The 21,700-nt window shown below is 41.1% G+C and overlaps 1 protein-coding gene across 2 annotated transcripts in view; it reads left to right on the top strand.

Annotated features, from left to right (window-relative positions):
- Nucleotides 1-21,700, top strand: part of bcl11ba (BCL11 transcription factor B a) — a 48,627-nt gene that overhangs the window by 20,460 nt on the left and 6,467 nt on the right. The gene's annotated exons all lie outside the window — the stretch shown is intronic.

The following is a 21,700-nucleotide window of genomic DNA, read 5'->3' as shown; positions in this document are numbered from 1 at the left end:
AGTTGCATTTGCATAATGACTTTGTAGTTCTGCATTAATAAAATTTGCATATGAAGCCGTGTTAATTACTCCTGATCAGGCTTTTTTGCATTCATGCATGGTAATTTTCTGCGACTTGCGAGAATTGATGTCCTGGCGTCAGGGCTGTGATTGGTGGCGGTGGTGCTTGTGGATGTGGAGATTTGTGTGTGTGTGTGTGTGTTTGAGTATTTGTGTTTTAGGGGGGGTCAGGAGGAGATGGCGTCGGATGTACCGGAGAGAAAGAGGAGATGGCACATTTGTGTGTTTGTGCGGGCCTCTTTATTGCATCGTTCTCTTGCTGTTGTCTCAGATATCTCCTGTAATTGGTCTAAGAAAAAGAGCAGTCATTTAAATGGCTTTCTAACGTCATAAAGCAAGCAGAAGAAAACAGCCCCTCAACTGCAGACAGGCATTTCAAATCTATTGTTTGGCCTATTTATTTCTAAACAAGCAGACTGTTCTCTGCAATAGAGGGATTCGGTGTCTTTACCATCTGAATGGAGGACGTTGGGAGTATAGAACCATAAATAGGATCGTTTACCTTCTTAATTTTCATTTTGTTCCAGATCTTCCTGTTCCCGCCTCCAACCTTTTTAGTCTCTCACCTGATTGGTTTAATCTGTCTTATTGCTAGTATGCAATTAAGTAGCAGGTTTACATTTTGCTTTCTCTTCTTAGTTTACTTAGCGTCAGCTTGTGATCTCTTTTCCTCCTTGCAAACCTGATAAAATGTTTCTAAATGCTGTGGCTTATTATTAGCTTGTGTGTTCTTTTTTTAAATAACTGAGTATTTTACCTTTGTAATGAGCTCCATTTATACAGTCCTTAGGGATTTGCCTTAATTTAAGCATATCAATTTGTACACTTTTCACTAATGTTACCTTTCCACTGATTTTTCTTTTCTCTTTGTCAAAGCCCTGCTGGGTTCAAGCATTTGCCTATGGAATTTTGGCCCCTTGCTTGTGGTTTGGCAAAGGCATCACACGGCAATGTGTGTGTGTGTGTGTGTATGTGTATGAGTGAATCCCCCTTACTAGCAAGACTAAGAAGTCTATATGTGAGTTTATTTCTCTCCTTTTCTATTTCAGAAACCGGTGGTCTCCTTGTCATTATGATATAGCGACAGAATTAAACACAACTTTTACCAGCATGAGGATTCTGGGGCTGGTTCCAAAACAAAGAGATGTGTTGTGAGCCAACAGACGCTCAGCATATGAGCGCTATGCTGCAGTGCACAGAGTGTGTGACGGCTCTGGCATACCTGAAGCCTGGCGCTCTCTAAATGCTGCCATGTGTGCCATCAGTGTTGTGATAATGGCAGAGAGAAACTTACAATGCCGCTAAACCCTCAAGGGCAATGTAATCAGAGCCAGTCAATCATCCAAAGCTCATAGTACATGCATCAAATGAGACCTTAAACATCAGAGCAAGTGATTTCTTTGAGGAGGAGGATGATCGGTAATTGTATGATAAACTTGAATAATAATAAAAAGTATTTAGAAAATCATACACTATTAGGAAAAAAGCTGAGTCTTTCAATTTGTGTGTTGGAATTTGAATTGACCACACCCCACAGGAAGTTGAATTGGAATGACTGGAAGAGGAATGTACTGAAATGTAATTAAATTAAGTCCAGGATTTGTTTTATATATATATATATATATATATATATATATATATATATATATATATACTTTCACATTGGCCCACAAATTTTATTTATTCAATGTAATAAAGCATCTTAAACAAATATGAACCAGTATTAGCCAATGTTCAAAGTTTGTCCACTTATTTAAATTTATTTCAGTATATTTTAATTTTACTTCCTCACATGTTCAATTTGAGTTCAGCATTCTTTCTGCTGCCCCAATTCACTCCCAAATAATTTGCAGTTTATCATTTTTTTTTTTTCACAGATGAGGGACTAACAGACTTCCCTGCGATCTGTAAAGAAGTAAACAATTCCCTCCTACTGTAATTGTGAGAGTGTAATCTTGTGTGTTTTGGACTGTGTACAAGCTTTAAGAGGTTACTATATCCCACATGAAGACATCAAACAGTCCCTGTGCCACTTTGTGGCTGTTGTATGGCAGGATTGTAGTCTCTCCCGACCACAGGCGGGGAATAAACTTGTCACTAATTTGGACTGTGAGCGCTGGCAAGGCTCTGTGCACACGCTGGTGGCTTTCGCCCTCACGCTGGCCTTTGTTTTATTTATTTTTCCGTTTCTTTTATTTGTCAGCAGAGATGTATACAGCACACAGATTTCTCCTGCATGGCTCATGCAGAATTATTCAAGGTAACCAACTGCTTTTAAATCCTCTTAAGATTTTAGAGTTGAAGGCACTTCTCAAAACCAAATACGAATAGGGTGGTATTTTGTATTTATCTTCATTTGTTTAGCCCAGTCCTCCTCCTGCAGGTTTGAAAGCTGCAGCGCTATTCAGGAAAACTGAGCACCTTCCCGGCTCGCCTTTTGCATATCGTTACAGAGGCTCCATCAAACTGACAGTGTTTGTTTTGTGAACTAGTCTCCATGAAGATTTGAATTTGTAAAGCGGGGGAGATGCTGGGGACGAGAGTGTATTGTAAGCCCCTCAGGCTGGGTCTAAGCAGGCCTAGATGGCAGTCCCTGTATACCTCCCTCTAAAGCCGCTTTGGCAAAAGTGGATTGGCGCCGCAAACAATGGGGCGGGTGTAGAAAGCAGTGGACAGGATGGGATTACCAGGTTAGTGCAGGTTCCTCCCAGCATTTGCACATTCTCCTGGGCCGTTCAGGCTTTTTGACACGGCGCGTCTGAGGGAATTAGTCCATCTCGCCGGTTTAAATCCAAACCTTCTAATGAAGCCTCTCAAGCCTGGAATACTTCCCACAAAAGGGTGTTGCCATTTAGCAGGAGAAATCACCACTTAACAAAAGCTAATTTTTCCCTCTGTTAGCTCGGGAGGATTAGGGGCCAGCGGTTGAATAATACAAAGTTTGTGGATCATGCGGAGAGGTGGGGGAGAAGCTTTTAAGAGTGAAATTAAAGCCTGGTGACAGTCTACGAAGGGGCTGTTTGTCACTGTTGAAGGTAGGAAGCGTGGCGGAGTGCGTTCGGAAGGACCGGAGCGCTCTACGGAGATTGCATGCGCTGGCAGGCGGCACAGCTTGACGAATGCGTGTTGATCCCCTTGTTTAGGGGGTTTTAAGTCTACCCAATTTCACATGCTAACGGTCGCAGAGCAGGCCCTAGACATTCCATCCTGCCAGAGTGATGGCTCTAGCTGCTTTAAGCTGAAATGCATCCTGCAATATTGATATTTGTTCCCCATGGACTTCTCTCTCTTTCCCCCTCTGCTTTATACTGTCCTCTGTCTTTCTTCTTTTGAAACCCCCGGCATGTAAAACAGCAAAATGCCAGGCCTGTATGGATATGGCAGACCTATAATCATGCTTCTCTTACAGTAATTGCTCTCGTCTGTGGAGTTTAGAGAAAGCACTCTATCAAAGCGCTGGCTGGAGCAGGGGATCACGCGCTGGCATCGTTCGTTTGTCCCATGAGGCACTCTCAGGTTAACCCTTTCCCTCGCCTCTCACCGTGACAAACCGATTGGTGTTCAGTGAGTCTACAGCCGTTTCCAAACTTTCCGTCCACCCGTCCCTGTTTAGGTTGGGCAGACGTAGCATTTTAAGAGTTTATTTTGTTCCTATGTGGGTGAATTCTGGTGTTACTTTACTATTTACTCCACACGCGGGACTATCTAGGTGGCAACGTGGTGAAACTGGAGCAAGTGTCTGCTTTCACAGAATGCCACGTTCCACTCGATTTCTCATTAGAGTTTCAGGCTTGTGCATTTAATCCAACCTCTGTCTTTATCAAAACACGGTAACCACTCTGAAACACATCAAATTATTTCCCTCGTAATTGCATTAAATCAGTGGCCCCTATAATCTGTTAAAACAATATGGCTGTCCATGCTAGCATTTTCCTCGCTTAAAATCAATTGGATTACTTTTTCAACTCCTGAAAAACAAAGATTGGCAAATAGCTGCGCTTGTCTGATAACTTCATATCTTTGACAAAAGCCGCTGTTGTTGTAACCTGTTGGAATTCCAAAAACCACCCACTGGCAGGCTAATTCATTTGCTAGCTCAAGGACCTTTTAGCTGTAAACAATGCTGGACCTCAGCCAACTGCAGTTACTTATTGTGCTTTAATACACGTCCTTCTGATTAGACGCAGGAAAATAAATCACTTTCTTCAGCACTCAAAGCCACCAGAGAAACCCGCCGGTTAATCCAGGGAAATTGCTTGTGGCGGCTGAGTGGAGTAGAGAAGAGAGTCTTGTTATTTTAAGATGGCACCCCTGTTGTCTGAATAGAAAGGTGTTAATGCACCTGGCATGACTTGAAGGAAAAATTGAAGATGAAAGGCATATCTTTCAGGTAATTGAGCCACTTCTGTTTAGTTACCCTCTCTAGTCCCCTAATTAGGCCAGAGTTTTCTTAGGAAAGTATTATTTGCATGTGGGCAGTTAGGCAGTTGTTGTGTTAGGCCACCCTGTTCATTTACCTCCATGCTAAGTCTTTATGCTGTGCCTTTGTGTGCAGAATTTCTTGTGTCCCAGGTGGCCACGTCTTGGTCGGCAGAGATCTGTAGACCCCCGGCTGGGAGCATTGCTCTGTCCGCAGTCTGTGGCCCTTGTTGTTGGAGAGGATGCCATGTGGAATTTTGCCTCTGGCGGAACTTTGGCCATCTGCCTAATTCGAAAGTGAGAGGTAGCATGTGAAATTAAATTAAACGGAGGCCAGTGCATCAGCCCAGTTTAATTGGGGCTGGAGAGTCAACTTTCTCTCTTTTCGCCAATTCAAAATCACTTCCCTCGATGGCACTAACCGATCTTGTCTCTCTCTCTCTCTCTTTCTCTCTCTCTCCCTCTGCTCAGTTGGGCTCAGAAATCAGATAAGAATTGCAAGGCTAAATGAGCATCATTAAAGTTAATCAGCAAAGCTGAAATAAAGCGGAAGGTAATCGGCCTCGTCCTTAGATGGTAGTGATATCAATCAACCCTGTTTAAACCTGAGGTGTGAAATGAGTTGTGTGAAGTCGGTCAGTAAAACTAAGTAGCTCTTTTATTTAACATTCCGCCAACTTTTTCACATTCAATACATTTTCTTGTTAATAAATATTTAGTGTTGATTCACACAGCTTCATCACCTTATTCCATGTCACTTGAACATGGTTTTAAGTGCCCCTATCAAGATGGTGTTGTCTGTGCAATTACAACCTTCGATGTCTAAAATTTTGTGCCTGGCCGTCCCAGCTGGCATGGCTCCCTGCCTGCCCCCTGCACATTTCTGCACACACATCACAGGGACCTTTTATAGTGCCCTGCTCTCTTTGTGAAGGGATTGCTGAATGCCCAGCTTTTTATAGTTACATTTAAAGGGAGTTGGATGCCTGGCCCAGCTGGGGCTCATTATGGTATACGCCATCCAAAAATGCACGTGTAATTAATTCGCTCACACAGGCCCCCATCTTCCCTCGTTGTTTCGGCTCCCAAGACCCGCCTGGCCTCCGCTCTGTGCTCCTTCTGCATCTCTGAAGGACTCCTTGGTGGACCGCACAAGTCTCTGCTCACGATCAATAACCCAGCAGAGCAATAACATGCATGTGGATCACCCTCTAAAATCCAAGGCACTGGCAGAAAGCGCTTGGCTTTTAGTAATTTCCGGTTGATGTGGAATAAAAAAGAATGAATCATTATCCTTTCAGTTTGCACAATGCCTTTTTTTTCTCCGTCCCTTTTCTTGCAGTCCTCTTTGGGTGTTTGAGACACTTTGACATTATTTCAGGGCCACGCTCAGCCATAACAGAGCTGGAATCAAGGGAAGACGGTCCATTTTGGCTCTTATTGTGACATCGTTCCCAGGCAGTGATGTAAATTCTCTCAAATGAAATGAATAGCTCAGCTAATGCAATTTTTTGAAGTCCATTTTGTTCCCTCTCTGCCGAGGCAGTGCCAGAAACCATTGCTCTCTTTGACAGTGAGCATTTTCCAGTTTTCTAGTGTCTGATTGTCTCTGTTCCAGCTCTCCTTGATGGCATGGACTGGGGCAACCTAGTTAAACGTTTTAGCAGGTTTACGTTCTCATTTGCTAAATCCACACTGCACTTTGTACCACTAATTGGACTTGTACATAAAGTGAGGAGTTAAAACTGGTTAAAGCTAGATAAAATGTGTCATTCTATGGTTTTGGAACATGAAAGCTGGTTTCTGGCTGGTAATTAGCTGGCTGACTTGCATTTTGTACCAACTAATAACCAGCTAAACCCATAGTAACATGTTCCAAAACTAATATTTACCAGTTGGATTTTATTGGAGATCGTTATTTTGTGCATTCTAATAGGGGTTGTTCATCCAAAGTGTGAGCAAGTGACGGTTTTCATATTGCTTTAAACTTCTATGACTTAATTTTTTTTTTTTAAATAAAATAAAAGATTTTAATGAAAGCCATTTAGGTCTAAAACTACACAGGATCCCACTGATTTTCGCTGAATGGACAACTGGGACATTTTTCAAAATATCTTCTTTTGTGTTTCACAGAAGAAAGGAAGTCATACAGGTTTGGAATGACATGAGGTAAGTAAATGATGACAGTTTTCAATTTAGGGTGAACTATCCGTTTAAGATTCACCAAATTTACTAGCTATCTAAGGAACTTAGGGTACTATTAGTGCATATACTTTACCAGGTCCATCAGAACAAGCAATCCCTTTAATTTAGTCCTGATGTTTATAACATGCTAGTATGTCAACGGTCCAGTAAGAAGCGAGGAGTTGATATTTAAAGTTCTTCCTTCGCTGAGCACCAGGTTTTGGGAGGCGAGATGGGGGTGTTCAAGGAGCTCTGTTTCTGGCAAATGAAAACAGATTGGACTGGTTATGGGAGAGGGCCTGGTTTCAGTTATACTGGAGACAGGCGTACTGTGTGAATGCCATACCCCCCACTACCACCACCCTTTCTTCCATTTACAGTCTCTGACATGTTTTTTCCAGCATTACTTTCTGCTGTGCTCTTTTCTTAAGGTTTTTTTTTTTTTTTTTAGCTTTATTTTTCCAGCCCCCTTTTTCACTTGGGAATTAAACAGAAGGAGAGCAGCTCACGGCTCCTGTAATCATGCTCACCATTTTGAAACATTTATTTTTGTTGTCAGGAAAAAAATTGGTCACGAAGAGTTAAAATCTCAGACACAAAGAGCATTTTCAAGTGTGTGGTTTAACACGCTGAGCATGCCAGGGTTCATGCCGCTGAGAGTCATGTGATTATCATCATCTCTTTGACATTGGAGCCATTTTACAACTTCGACTCACGGTTATAATCATCCCATGAGAAAATGTTTTCTTTGTGCTGACAGGGAGGGGTACTTTGTTTATGCTGACTGGAGCACCCAATTTCTCTTATTATTTTGTCTAGCTGAATGCTCTATAGACAGGGAGACCAAACACTGCCTGGGTAAGGCAGACCTGGCCCCCTTCGAGTGTGCATTTTAAAAACTCCCGGCCTGTCAGTGCATAAAACTCTGTGTTTTGTTTGCTAATTGAAGCTACATCATCCTTCGTGTTTGGTCTGGCTCAGTGATTTAAATATTTCATGCAGTTTGCAGAACAGCTTTAGTTACAGTCTTTTTTGTGTGTTGCTCTAAAACAACATTTACATTCAGTTGCAGTGCAGCCGAGTGCCACGGAAATGAAGTGCTTGTGCAATTAGTACGTTATTGCTAGCCGTTCCTCCCTGGTCTGAAGTACAGAGTGGGCCGGGACACAATGGCTGGCGCGATTATTGGGTGCATTTGGTACGCCTGATTACATTTTACAGGTGCTTGTTAAAGCGAGCCTTTCACACTCCAGACTGCCTGATGATAGGAAGCACCTCTTGCACAGGTCATGTGTTTATGTACGTGCGTATGTGTATGTGTGTGTGTTTTCACTACTCCTGAGGTCCAACAGCCTCAGCTGCCCACTGTCTCGGCGCAGTCCATCAGGTGCAGCTTGCATGTGATCAGGCCCTTATAAGGGCCGTTTATGATAGAGGACACTCATCCTCCCCCCTTCTCCAGCCCCTGGATTCCTACTCTAACCCATGTCTGGTCTGAATCTGCTCTTCCAGGACACAGCGCACAGGTTCTCTCTGTCTCAGCAGTGTAAACACAGAGACCTCGGCCAGAGCGCATGGACGCTGCCTCTGAAACCACATAAACACACTCAAGGGTTTGTTCATGTATACTTAAGAGTTGACTGTTAATGGTTTTAAAGGTGCTGTTAATTGTTGTTAGCCATTCTGGAACAGCTATTACTGCACATTTTTAATGAACAGATATAACATTTCTGAAAAGTAAAAAAAAAAAAAAAAAAACTATCAGATGTTACTGTCAGATAATAGGGACATTTTCTATGTGCCAACACTCTTACAGCACCTTTTAATTTAGCTAGTTACTCCAGACTGACCACAAAAGGTCTACCTGTGTCCTAAAAACCTTTGGCAGTTTCTGAACTCAAATAAGTTACTATTTGGTCTATTTAATGCAAAAATGAGGGAGTGAGTGAATTCACACAAAAAGTATATATTTTTAGTAAGGCATTAAGCTGTTCTGTTAGTATGATTATGCTTCATAAGATATCCTGCTTATTTTTCGGGATGCAAGCATCACCTGGCTTCATGCACCCCACAAAATGCACCACTCTCGAATTTCTCCTAAATTGGCGTCTCTGCACCAAAATTGCTGGGTAAATAAAGGTGCCCAACCACAAGCCAAAACCTAATTTTTGCTCTGCCGTGGGAGACATTTTTACACCCACTACTGAGGCCGAGTGTAAACGTGTTTAGGAGTCCACAGACCAATCAGTGAGGCAGATGTTTGAGTCACCTTCCTCATACTTTAGTCTGACAATTGCAGGAGTCAATCAAGAAGTAACTTAGCATGCTGGATTTATCTATAGCAGATAAATCTCAGCCTATATCACAACAGTTTCATTAAATTTAATTGAGGAGAAATAAAAATAGAATAAGAAATTATGCAGTTTATGCTATAGAGTTGCTATAAATTAGATTTGACCAGATAATGTGGTCTTGGAAGAATTTGATGAGGAATGTTTGAGTTCATAACATTTATTTATTAAATATGCATCAATACATTTTTACATGTTATTGTGTAGATGTAATGGCAGTGCCTGTGCCCCAAAAGACTGCAGATTCATTACACCACACAGAGCCAGAGAGAGAGTTGAGCCAATAAGCGAGGCATATCATGTGGGGATGCTCCCTCTTGGGCCTGTACACTTTGGACCCTCTCACTCTGGCATGAGGGCAGACTGAAGAGGCTGTCCAAAAATCTGTTGGTTTGTAGTCCCGTGCAAATCAGGGTTATGGTCCGTTCTCATTGGAAGCACCAGTGATGGCATTGATGCAAAAAACAAAGACTAAAACATGACATGAGTGGCAACAAAACAAACATCTTCGCTTTAAACATTTTTTACAATTACAAATTACAATTGTTAATATGCACTAAATGGATGAGATTATCCGTAATTACCTTGCCAGTCACTTGTGATGTTTTTGTTTGATTTAGCGCCTAGGGTTGTGCGGCATTCAGAACTGATTTAAGAATGCTATATTTTATTCCTGAATTTGAATTGAGGTAAGCCGAATTGCAATTTGAATATAGAGAAGAGTAATTGAACAACAATTTCAGGAAATTCAATATAAATACTTTTTTTATTAGATAAACTATTGATTTGTCAAAGATTTGTTTGAGCTTTGAAATGTAAACATTCTGAATTCTGCCTAAATTGGTTTGTACCTAATCTTTTCGCATTAGCATTTGCTTTGACTATATATTTCTATTGAGTCTATTCTTATGTTTTAAACTCCCAACATCTGGAAATTCTGAGAAGTTCTCTCTTGCATTTTCAGGCAGGTACGAGCAGGCAGGTGAGGCTTGTGCTACTTAAGACTTGTGTAGCAGGATTAGGAGGTTTGAATTGCCCTCTCCCCCAATCTCATCGAAACGCTGCCCATTTCCTCACTCCCCCCTCCCCCCTCTTCCCAGTGCTGACCAGCCTGATGCCGATGTTAAGCCATGTCTGTCCCATTCACCTCTAATCCTTTTAATTTGTTAACATGACACAGGCTTTCATATACAGAGCTGCTGACTTAGGCCTTCCGCATTAGCTCGGGTTCCTCATCCAGAAACTACTGAAAGCATCTACCTTTTTTCACACTGTAGTACACACATGGCCACACTTGCACACAGGCACACTTATGGTAATTTTAAAGCCTTATTTAAAACCTGATGTTCTCCGGAGGAAGTAAATCCAGTGGACTAGTAATGACAGTTTCCCCCGTCCACGGAGAGGATGAAGGGAGATGAGACCTTCTGTTCTCCTCTAGCTCCCTCTGCTTGACAATGACCCAGCGAGCCATGGTTTCCTGACACGATGTTCAAAGTTCTGACCCACACGCGGATGTTTGCACACACTCCCTGCCTATCTATCGCTGGCCTGTTTTGGAGTGACATGACCTCATTGGAGAGAAATTGTTAATTCTTCGCTCCGCCTTGCCACTTTGCTGTCACTGGGTGAGTTAATGAATTTAATTCATTCTGATTTTCCTAAGCTGCTCAGCATTCGTTTAAATTCATAAGAAATAATGCCAGTAACCCTTCAGCTCCGTACCCCCTCCCGACCTGCCTAATCCTTGCCTCCCCTAATCTCACGTGAGGAGATGGGCCGCGGTGCTGCCACATGCACCCGGATTTCGCTCCACACGGCAGAGGAGAGGAGAGCGTGTCTTTGTCAGTCAGGGGAAAAGCTTTAACACAGACAGTCATATAAATGTCAGTTCTCCCAGTCACGCACTTTTCCTGTCAGAGTTGAATATAAATAACATCCTTTGCGTGAAATTATGACAGGATAATGGACGTTCATGTTGGTTTATGGTAGTAGAGGTTTTGGCATTTTGTAAGGGCTCCATGCTCCACCTTAAGCACAAGTCAAAATGGCTAATCACTTGTGGTGAATGTTTTTGAGAACTCTTAGTTTCAAACTCTGACTTGATTTACTGTTTACTGACTTTCGATTTACTGTCTAGGCAGCCCAGCAGTTCGCACCTTTAGCCATGCTATTAACGTGGCAGATACCAGATTGAAACTGCAAAAATTCTACTCATAACTAGAATTTGTGTATTATTTTAAGCGTGAACAAGCTAAATTCAGGACAAAATAAATATTTGGTCAAGATGTAATCCATAAAAGTTTTAAGTTCTAAAAGTTGTAATATTAAATTCAAGTGAATTTATCTTGTTTTAAGGATTTTTTTTTTGTGTGTGTGTTATTTTGACTACTGCATTATGGATCCTTTTTTTTCCTATCGCTTCCAGTCCTGCTTATAAATAAATTTGGCGATAATGAAATAAAAATAAAAGTAAAATAAAGACAAGATGTGACATATTTAGTTAAAGGAACGAAAGAAAAAAAAAAACAGGGAGAAAAAGTGGGTGAAAAGTAGTGAAGTAGTATTGTCCAAATTGCTGAAGAGTGTTTATCCTCTTGAACTCAAACTGTCCAGTTGGGGATTTGGCAGATAGGAGGCAGAGAATGTAAAGCAGATGTTAGCTGTGGGAAATGGCTGTGCGCTGTCCAGTCCAGGTCTGCACTAGTATGTCAAGCAGGCTGTAAAAAACAGCTGCTTCTAGATTCCTTCGCCTCATTTACGCTTAGTGAATCACCCATGATTCCCTGCTCCCCTGCTGAATGCTATCTCTCCCCCTCAGATCTGCCCACTGTCTTTGTGGCAGACGGTGCTGTCCCCGCTGAGTACGCTCTAAGATGCGTAATTTTGCGGCTAAGGACGCCGCTGCTCTTTACAGCACTAGTTCATGATTATCTCTCCTTTCTGAGGCTTACAGAGCAGGTGTAGCTCTTCCTACAACCGTACGTCACATGCGTAAGAGCGTGAGGCGTTCCACCATACGAGAGGAAACTGTGGGCAGGCACAGTTCTGGCTCTTCACAGCTTTGTTTGCAGCAGCGCAATGCGCTGGGACTGATTTGCATATAATTGTTGCCTCCGATTTGCCATGATAGTCATAAACAAGACATTAGCAATTCAAGGTGAGGAATTAGAGGCCTGGGAGACTCCCAGATCACACAAATGGTAATGAAGCCCCTGGCTTAATAATGCAAGAAATGTCAGGAAACTTTCCACAAGCTGGGCGGACGGGAGGGAGGCACCCTGTGCCTAGGGCTCATGTCATCTTTGTTCTAAATGCAAATCAGTTTGTCGTGACATTGACTCTATCAAATGTGGAGCGCTCCGACACCCCAGGCCCAGCAGCGGGCTGTCAGGTCTGGCTTAGTCTCCCAGGTCCAGTCTAGCTCACGCGGTGGACTCTCTCGTCCTGCACAGCCTACTTCATGGCATTTTGAGTTATTGATCCGCAACGCAGAGAACTTGTTTTTGTGTTTTCCTCTCTGTTTCTTGTTCTTTAGTCCTCTCGCAGAGAGATGTTAACACAGCAAAGCGCTGGAGAGAGTGAGTCTGTAAGCAGGAACTCAATCCGCCTAGTCTGCAGGTACCATGAAATACAAGGAATATAATCTCGACCTTAATATTTCAAGAACTCCAGTGTGTGAAAAACTCCAGGCAGTTCAAAGAGAGATGACTCCGGCTCAGAAAGGGAGACTTCTAAAGCTCGGGAAACTCCAAGGTTATCTGAGTAAGTCCTGGTTAACAGGATGTCCAGTTTTGAAGTGGGATTTGCAGTCCCATGTGACCAATTTTTTCTCCTTCTTCCCTTTGCTCATCTCCAGCATGAAAAGGCAGAGTCTCCCAAAATAACTCCAAAGGTTAAGATATTAATTAAACGTTAAGGGGCGAGAGGACGGATAATGAGGGGGACTCTTCACAAACAGTCTGCCTAGTGCTCCAGTCAGGAAGCCTGGGATGAATGAAGGTACCAAATCAGTTGCTCTCCACTCTCGGTCTCTGCAGTCATTACACAAATTACCTCCCAGCTTCAATATCCGCCTGCACCTCTTGCAGTTGTCATAAGTAGCCCTGGTCATTAGAGTATGCTGGGTAATCAGATGGAACAAAATTCATCCCGAGCAATTAAAAAACACCTCCAAGACCTGGTGGCTGGCAATTAAACCTTTCACTGCGCATCTCGACCGTCATCTTCTTGGTCTTTTTTTCTGCTAATCTAATAACTTTGAGCGAAGTATTTAAAAGCTTGACCTTAACACAATTCCTCCTCAAAAACAGATCAGATGTTTAGACCCTTTTCTGCTAAGTTACCTGGCATCTAGTTTGTTTAAAAGCCTAATCTGCTCCAGTGCATGACAAATACCCTTTAGATTTTTCCGTAATAAAGCATTTGCATATGTTTCTCTTATTTCACAGCACACAAGGTGTAGAGCGGGGAATGAACGCTGTAATTTGATGGCCTTGACACAGTTGACATTAATCGTAAACTGTCTAGTGATTGGCACTTCCCCAGCAATTGTCGATCTAAAGGTAAATCTGTTCTCCTCACTGACTGGTGCAGTCTTCTATAATAGCCGTGATTTAATTTAGCTATTTAACCTGTAATTCCAGCAATATTTATTGAAGAGCGAGGGGAGAAAATTGGGCCATTAGGCGCTGAGGATGAATACATCCAGATGAAAATGAACATGCCTAACTGGTAGTTGACCTTCGCGTTTTGTAGCAGTTTTTATTAGCGCGGGCCACAGTAATTACTGCAAATTGAATCATAGAGAAAACTGAATACATTCGGTAATGAGCATTTTTATTCGTTATTGCACTTTCTGACTGGGCTGTGAGGTATGAAGTCTCCGCGCGGGGCCGGCGTGCGCTCCTGAGAGGATTCCAGAACATGGAAACCCAGCTAAATTAACACAGCCAAATATTTCTTCTCAGATCTGCGCCGCGAAACGGTGTTAACCAGCTTCTCTGGCTCACACCTCATACGGGTATAAAGACAGTCATTATAAAAATCTTATTTTTTTTTTTAAATCAGATGATCCCCCCCAAACCTGAGGTGATGTTTTGTTGTTTGGTTTGTAACAGACGCTGTCTGGATTTTGTTGTGTGCCATCTTTAAAACAACATCCGTTCGCATCCTCAGATGTTGTTTTTCTGAGCCGGGCAGAGATGGGGTGAGGTGGGGGTGCCAATTTATTTGTGAGCATTGTCGTTTTTGGATGGCATATGGCACGTCCTGTAAGACGTTGCAAGATGCAAATTCAGGGGAGTCTGACTTTAAATGAAGCAGTGACAGTGACAGGAGTCCTTTTGAAGAGCACACATCACAGTACTCCAGGGAGGAACAGCAGGGGAGACCCACAATGCCATGCGGCTCTCTCATTCTCCCTCTTTCTCCCCTTTCTGTCTGCACCACCCACCTCTTCCTTACAGTACAATAGCATTCATCATACAAGAGACCAGCGTTACTGTATGCCCTCATTTGCAGGCTTATCCCGCACCGTGCCTTCCTCAAAGGGAGGCTAGCCATAGTGTCGAAATCCTTCAGCCATAACATCATCTTAGTTCTACCAGTGTTTAGAGTCTCATTTTGTTTTGTTTTTTATCTCAAGAGTCTTGCTTTGTTAGCGTATAGCGGTTAGTGTGAGGTGACGTGCTGTGTCGTTTACGTATCCATGGATTATTTCCCTGTTCTCACAAGGGACTCCAATTTGTTGTTTTTTTCCCTCTCTCGCTCTCCCTTCATATATTCAGATAGACAAGTATTTCATCTCTGTTTGATGGGCTCATCTGGTTGAATAGAGACGTGTGGCGATTCTTTACACTCAGCTGCGCGGTACTTTGCAGCCAGACGCTGCGCTTGAATGAGGCTGCCGCCATGTTTCACGAGACTCGTCTCTGCTCTGCAAAACAGCAGCTTGAGTCCTAATTAATGGGACATGCGTCACTCTGCATATCTATCCGAGGAGAATCTAACTTAATTTTCAAGCAGGGTGTCCACACTAATAATCGTTCAATGGAATAGTCATCCTGAGGCCTGTGGAGTTTAGTCCCTCTAAATTATCATTAAGGACCAGACTACACTTAATCAATATTACACACAAAAAAAGAGCATGCCGTGATAGAGATTAAGGTAGAGATTATTAGAGACCTCTCAGAAGGCATTTGCATGAGGCAGGGCCTCCCCAAAAGCATGCTGGCTTACTCTAAACAGATGTAATAAAACTAGGGTGTTAAAGGAAAACGCTACCGTCTTTCCATATTCCACTGTGTTCTTCCCTCAACTTAGACAAGTTGATACGTACCTCTCCCATCTCAGTGCATGCTCTCAATCACTGTAGCGTGCAGTGCCCCTACATTCGCATTTAGCTTACCCTTACCAAAAAGTAGTATACTTCAAGTTCAATTTAGTATGTATACTCACGTAAAGTTCAAGTATATTTTTAAGAATACTTTATGTAGCAACTAGCAAGTATACAAATATCAGTGTTCTAGTAGTAAACTTCTTGTAGTACACTTTCTAGTATATAAAAATATACCTTTAAGTATACTTTAAGTATAACAGTAGCAAACTTTGAGTACACAACTAGTTTACCTCTATGTTTGTAGTTTGTACTGCAATTATACTAAAAGTGAAAAGGGAAGAGCGCTTCGCAGAGCTTCGACCTCGGCCCAGTAATATAATCACTCCTGAAAACTCCCCTTCCCCCTCCCTGTAACTTCCGTCAATACAACCAATGTGAGGAGTTTTCAGGAGTGATGATATTACTGTGCCGAAGTCGAAGTGCTGCAAAGTGCTCTTCCGCCATACATTATTGTTATAATTTTTTATCCGCTTAGAAAATCTCCAAGTTTTATTTTGTGTCACCATACTTACTCATGTACTCGTGTAACCGTCTTTAAATAGGGAAAACATGGAAGTTCTTGGTGGCTTCTAAATTCATCCCTGTTTGAATCCTAAGTGATTTGAATGAATGGTGCTAAGCTAAACGCTAGCATAGTTGCACTGCGCGCTACAGTGATTGAAGCGGGAAAGGTATGTATATACTCGTCTAAGTTAAGTGAAGAACATAGTTGAATATGGAAAAACTGTGATGTTTTCCTTTAAGCTTTGGATAACTTTTTTTTGTAAATGTATGGAAAATGAAGGAACACTTCAGTATGGGATGTGATTTCAGTGTTACTCGATTAGAAATATGACCCATAATACCAAGCTGCCAAATTTAGCACATCACAGTGCTTCTACACAAATACCCTTAACCTGTTCTTATTAACAATTACAGTAATATTTCACTTTTCAGCAGAAACGTTTTATTTTTGTTTTAAGCTGCAAAACATTTCCAGACCACCATGATAAAGCACTTATGTCTCAAAGGCGTCTCGGTCAGCGGCATGACTCTCTCTGGATCTGTCTTTACTGTACTATGACAGTTGTTTCTGTTGGAAATTTGGATGGCGTAACTGTAAATGCCGAAAATGGGACACCGGACTCCCTCGTGGGCTCAGAAAAGCCACCGTGCACGAGTGAGCTAGTTTCTCGCTCTTCCTTTCTTTCTTGCGCGCGCTTTTCCCTCTTTCCTCTGTAAGCCATCCAAGAAGCCCCCTGCCAAAGCTGTGTGTGAACCACAGCCAAACAAAACACAGGCAGCCATCCAGGCCAGCGCGGCACGCTTCCACTAATAGAGAGAGAAAAGCTTCCAGACCCAACACGCTACTTACAGGATGGCAAAATTCTTTATGCTAGATAATAACTTAATGACAGCCTAAATGAAGTCCCTATAGTGAAAACCACTATCAGCAAATGAGCACCTCATTAAAAGATGCTATATCCCTTTCCTCCCCCATTCCTGTCAATTTATAACCGCTTTTATTGTGTCAGAATCTAAAATTCCTGGAGATTTTTGCTCCTTTGTCCTCGCAAGACAATCTGGTTGTGTCTCGTTCACTTGCACACACACACAGACACACATTCACCCTATGCTTTCTAAGCAAATAATATATGTTACAATATATGCCAAATTAAACGAAAATCCTTTTTTTGGCCTCTTAAAAAAATTATATTATGATTTATGGTTTATTTTTAATCTCATTGAAGGTGCAAACAACAAAAGCCAAAGAATTCACTAAGCACATCTCCAGGTGTAATTTATGCTCAAACGTTGGCCTTGTCAACTACCACAAAATAATTGTCACAGTAAATTTGTGACACTGACTATGAATTGTACAATGCATTTTGAATAATTTTTATTCCTCATGTATTTTTTTTTTAATTTTCCGGATGAAAGCTAAAGTGGATCATTGTACCTCAGTGCGACGCCGAAACCTATTAACTGTCATCTTTTTATTTTTCAGTTAATGTGTCTTAAAGCCCGGCATTTGCATGCTGTTCAAGTTGGTGTGTGTGAAGAGCCACGATTGTTATTAGTGATAATTTCTCTTTAATTGAATTGGGGTCTGCATGCACGACTGATACTGCCGATGACACACACTTTCACACAATACCGTCCTCATTCTCCTCTCCCGCCCGGCAGCTGGGCCTCGTTGGGAATATCTAATTGAAAATAGAATCAGCCAGTGCTCAGCATGAGAAACTAATCACTCCAAACTTATCAGCAGAATGGGCAGGCTGCTATTCGGCCCTTTCATTTCCAAATCAGAGAAATCGGAATAGCCAGAATGCACTGCAACAATGCAAAAAAAAAAAAAGTCTGTGTGGAAGTCTATATTAAAGGTCATGTCTTGTATATTTGTCATAATTTAGCTTCATGCTTTTTGTTGTATTTGCAAAGTTAAATGTGTACATATCTATACATGCATTAAAACAAAATCCTTTAGAATACTTTATTTTTTAAAATAAATCCTATTATAATTACTATGATCTTAGTTTTGATTATGTTATTCTGAATATATTATTTTTGAGTAAATTTTAGCTTTATAATTGTGTGTGTGTGTGTGTGTGTATATGTTTATTACAGGCCATATTAAAATTTAATATTACAAAATTAATAATAATAACAATATAATCAATTCAAAATAATTCTATATCCTAACAAAGCCTGACTCACTGTCCAATAAAATCACATTCTGATTGTTACGTTTTGTGGATTCCATTTTATATAGTCTTATATTCTATATTCTATGTATTCATGAATGTGTGTTTTAGGTGCATGTTTATAAAGACAACACTGTACCATTAGTTATTTTTATTATTATCATTATTGCATTTATTATTTATGTGTTATTTTATAGAATATTACCTGTATAAATGTGTTTTCTGATATTTGGTCTCAATGATTCATTATGGTTATTTTAGGTGTAAATGTGTGCAAACATGTTTTGATACAAGAACCTAATAGTGAATAGCTACAGCGCCCCATGCCGACACAAAATCCAGGGATACATCCACCTAAACCTGAGCACACTCGTAGTGTTAGTAGCAAGAGAAGTGATGCAGGTTTTCTTTCTCGCTCTCTCTCTCCCCCCTCTGCCTCTCTCTTCCTTTTTTCATATGGAAATGTGAAATAATAGGGTGATTAAATAGAGCTGTATATTAAAGTACAGCTGACATTAGAATTAGCATAATGTGCTCTCGCCTCGGGCTGCATACTTTATTTGCCATCTGCGTCGGACTCCAATCCCCTCGGGAGTGCAGGCACTGAACACTTCTCAATAAACTCACGCCCGAGTCCCTTCAGCACGGCCACAAATACCATTTCAGGCAGCAGCCATTGATTCGTCTTAATTGTGGGGCAGAAATGAACATTCGGCCCCCTGATGACTTCTGTTTGTCTGTGAGAGGATCAGCTAGTACAGTAGCCCGTGTTTTACGCCCTGATAGTTAGCATAGAGAAAGGTTCACTCGCTTTCTCTCTCTCTCTCTTTCTCTCTCTCTCTCTCTCTCGCTCTCTCTCTCTCACACACACACACACACACACAGTGGAAAAGGACAGTGCCTGGTAAACACAGACGCTACTTGTTTTCTAGGCCTCCTTTACATGGAGCATTAGTCTTTGAAAGCATCTGCCATAAAACAACAAGAGGAGGTTGGAGGATTGTGTGTGTGTGTTTTTATGTGTGTATGTATATATGTAGGCCTTGAGAGGCTGGGGGGGAAAAGATGGCCATTGTGTGTGGAGCTTACGCTCTGTCCACTGTAATTAAGTCAAAGGGCCCTATTTTAATGATCAAGCACATGGTCTAAAGCGCACCACGCAGGTGCACTTAGGGCATGTCTAAATCCACTTTTGCTAGTTTAACAACGGGAAAACGGTTGGTGTGCCCGGGCACATGGTGTAAATGGCTTGTCCCTATTCTCTAAATGAGAAATGGGTGTTTTTGGACATAACATGCAATAAACCAACCAGAGTCTCATCTCTCATCCCCTTTAAAAGTTGCACTTGCGCCATGGTGGATTTGCTATTTTTATGGCGAAATGTAACTTTTCATTTTTTTTTTATGTTTGTGTGCTGCTGTGCGTCCCTGCTATGTGTAATAAGCAAAGTATACGCGAGCTGTGCACTCACCTATGGGTGTGTATTACTTACGTACTCTTTAAATAACAAAGAAAACGACTGCGCCAAACTTTAGAACAGGTTTGGAGTTGGTCTATGGCGCATGCTGTTTTCAGTTCTTCAAAAAAGCAACGCGCCAACAATGTGCCTGAGCACACTTCTTTTTTTAGACCAGCATGCCCGTGGGCGCACAAATGGGCACAAATGCATTTGCTATTTAAACAATGCAGTCCAGGATGTGAAAATGTGAACTGCGTCGGGCTGAAACTAGCAAAAACACTTGTGCCACGCGCCGCATGTATGATAAAGCCCAAAGGCTTTACAGGACAAGGGAAGAGGTAAACAGATGTTCTTCTGAATGCACATCAGCCACATAATAACATATAGTAGGGAATTATTTTTTTTCCTCCGTAAACCTTTAAAATGCGTTTAAGTGCCTGTGAATGTTTCATCTTTAAAGGATTTTTCTCATATTAAAGGGCATTGATTGAACATTTCTTTCTATGTGTCATACATATCAGCTAACACATCATCTGACAGAAGCTTTTAGTGTTAACCCTCCTGTTCTGTTGAGAATTAATGTTTCTGCTTTATGTGGGAGTTTTCACTTGTTGTAAACTTAAAAAAGAATTTTGAAATGTAATATTCTCCTCATTTACAATATATATATTTTTTTATTATTATTATGAGATATAGGCAAACATTAATTCAGATTTAACTTATCTGTTGTAGTAAATATTCACCTTTTAGAATTGTGACTGATATCAAATAAAGTAAAATGTTTCTGGTAAATTTGACCATGGCAAAAAATGTAAAGCATGCATTAAAGCAGTGGTTGGAGTGTATTTCTTAGTGTTTACACCAATGTGAAACTTATGTCAGCATATAATTTTTTACACTCTATATTTTTTTATTTTAATTTATGATTTTTCCTTGAGGATGTTTAAAGGATATTTTCACCTTATAATCAGATTTTATAAGATTAGGAACTGTCATTAAGAATCAACCTGATATATAAATTCTAAATAAAAGTTTAGATGGCATAGGGTCAGACCCCAAACAGGACACGAAGGGTAAACTATTGATAATGATATTTCTCTAAGTACAAAAGGATGCTATGATACCTGTGGAAAAAAATGCTTTTTTAAATGTTGTTAATGTGGCCCTTTTGAAACTTAAATATGCACATGGCACTACTCATTTTTTACTGATTTACATTTTTCTATGCTTACTATTCAAATTCCTTGATGAAATATTGTATCTCAGTATACCAATAAGATGAAGCTTCAGGCTATTGCTGTATATAATCCCTTGCCTCTGTTTCTTTCAGATGAAAACACACTCTCCTGTTTAGCATTGCTCTTCGGCAGCATGTAAAGGAATGCTAGAACAGATACTAACCATTCATTCTCTCTGCTCTTTTTGATCCTTCACAATGGCCATGATTGAAATAGACACCCATAGGGCTTCCTATTCCCAGCTCCTCCGAGCCCTGTGTGTGACTGCCGCCCCATTGTTCTCTCCGCAGTCGCTCACTCCCGCACACATACATATACATGAAAACACTCATAAAGGTACACAAAGCACAGCCAGAAATCAAATACCCAAACAATTACGGCAGCATATGTTTTTCTGCATGTCCTAAATTGCTGCATTAGGTCAGAACAGCAAGCTTTCATTTAATGAATAAATGAAACTCATTTCCTAGTGCACAATTACCATTTCGACTTTGTAGATTTTTTTTTTTTTTTTTACACCAGTGCCCCTGGAGTATAGCAGAGATGGTTTAGCATACTTTTTCATTGTATACTCAGTACACTTGGCTTGTTTGTGCTGCCATGATAATGAGTCCCCTTTGCATGGTGGAACCTGTGTAACAGTGAAGTTGTAGCATCAATTAGTCATGTATAGTTAAAGCTCCAGAGCCACACCAAGCATAGGAGCCACTTTTTAACATATCCTCTGATCCGAGAACTGATGCTTTTCACACTTTAACTGAACTGATGCAAACTTCACACGCTCACTTGCTGGTATTTAATTATATGATTAAAACTGTTGAATACGGAATAAAATTGTTATCAGGGAAATTAATTCACTAGTGAGCCATTTTTTCTTTGTAATCAAACTTGCTTTCAGAGTA

The sequence above is a fragment of the Carassius gibelio genome, chromosome B17, assembly GCF_023724105.1.
Source record: "Carassius gibelio isolate Cgi1373 ecotype wild population from Czech Republic chromosome B17, carGib1.2-hapl.c, whole genome shotgun sequence".
In the NCBI taxonomy this organism is placed as follows: domain Eukaryota; kingdom Metazoa; phylum Chordata; class Actinopteri; order Cypriniformes; family Cyprinidae; genus Carassius; species Carassius gibelio.
Note: the sequence above shows the minus strand (reverse complement) of the source record. Positions and strands in the feature narration are given on the sequence as shown.